This window comes from Nematolebias whitei, unplaced genomic scaffold (genome assembly GCF_014905685.2).
Source record: "Nematolebias whitei isolate Nwh7 unplaced genomic scaffold, NemWhi1 Nwh_scaf_33, whole genome shotgun sequence".
NCBI lineage: Eukaryota > Metazoa > Chordata > Actinopteri > Cyprinodontiformes > Rivulidae > Nematolebias > Nematolebias whitei.
Genome location: NW_023618578.1, coordinates 74,664 through 76,165, shown reverse-complemented (window position 1 = coordinate 76,165; position 1,502 = coordinate 74,664).

Below are 1,502 nucleotides of genomic sequence, written 5' to 3'. Positions count from 1 at the left end.
GTATATACAAACCGGATTCCAAAAAAGTTGGGACACTAAACAAATTGTGAATAAAAACTGAATGCAATGATGTGGAGGTGCCAACATCTAATATTTTATTCAGAATAGAACACAAATCACAGATCAAAAGTTTAAACTGAAAGGATGTATAATTTTAAGGGAAAAATCTGTTGTTTCCAAATTTCATGGAGTCAACAAATCCCCCCAAATTTGGGGATAAGTCCATTTTTACCACTTTGTGGCATCCCCCCTTCTTCTTACAACACTCAACAGACGTCTGGGGACAGAGGAGACCAGTTTCTCAACTTTAGAAATAGGAATACTCTCCCATTCATGTCTAATACAGGCCTCTAATTGTTCAATCGTCTTGGGCCTTCTGTGTCGCACCTTCCTCTTTATGATGCGCCAAATGTTCTCTATAGTGAAAGATCTGGGCTGCAGGCTGGCCATTTCAGTACCCCAATCCTTCTTCTACCTAGCCATGATATTGTGATTGCTACAGAATGTGGTCTGGCATTATCTTGCTGAAAAATGCAGGGTCTTCCCTGAAAGAGATGACATCTAGATGGGAGCATATGTTGTTCTAGAACCTGAACATAGTTCTCTGCATTAATGGTGCCTTTCCAGACATGCAATCTGCCCATGCCACAAGCACTCATGCAACCCCATACCATTAAGGATGCAGGTTTCTGAACCGAGCATTGATAACATTGTTTCCGGTAAGATGGCTCCCGTGTACATGGCCTGCAATCTACCTCTGATGATACTGTTTGGATTATTTCTGCTTTTTTCGTTTTTTGTCTGGGATATCAACTCGCTGCTTGTGTATGAGCGACAACAGCTCCTCGATCTTCGATTGTCTGTATGTGCTGTCGCTGATTCGGACCATTTTGATCATGACTCCGGACCCCCCCCCCCCCTCTTCCACCCCTTCTGGCAGACATGCCTGCTTGTTTATGCTGGGCCCCAAGCCTGCCGTCTCGGAGATATCGATCCAGACGCCGGGGAAAACATGCCGGCCGGCTGGTAAAACTCAAAGCTCTGCGTGGTCAACGTTTCCACAGCCAGCTTCCTACGTGGCCGGACCAGGGAAGATATGGGTGTTGTCTACCGGCCCGGCGTTTGGACCGTCCTGGAGGCGCTGTTTTTAAAAATCTGCAACCGTTGGCGTGCACCACCCCCACCATGGCTGGTTCTGTGTAGGACCAGATCAGGACGTGCCTCATCAACACAAGGTCTGTTACCAACAAGACTTTTATCCTAAATGACTTTTTTAAAGACGAGGGACTAGATTTTCTTTTTCTCACGGATGCCTGGTTGCCTTTGGGTGATTCAAGCGCCTTGGTGGAACTTTTACCTCCTGACTGTCTCTGTTTTAATGCCCCACGGCCATCAGGCCGGCGGGGTGGTAGAATATTAACTGTATTTAAATCAAACTTTTCCTGTAAACAGTTGTCTACCCTCATGCCCTGCTCCAGTTTTGAGCTGAGTGCTTTTGAACT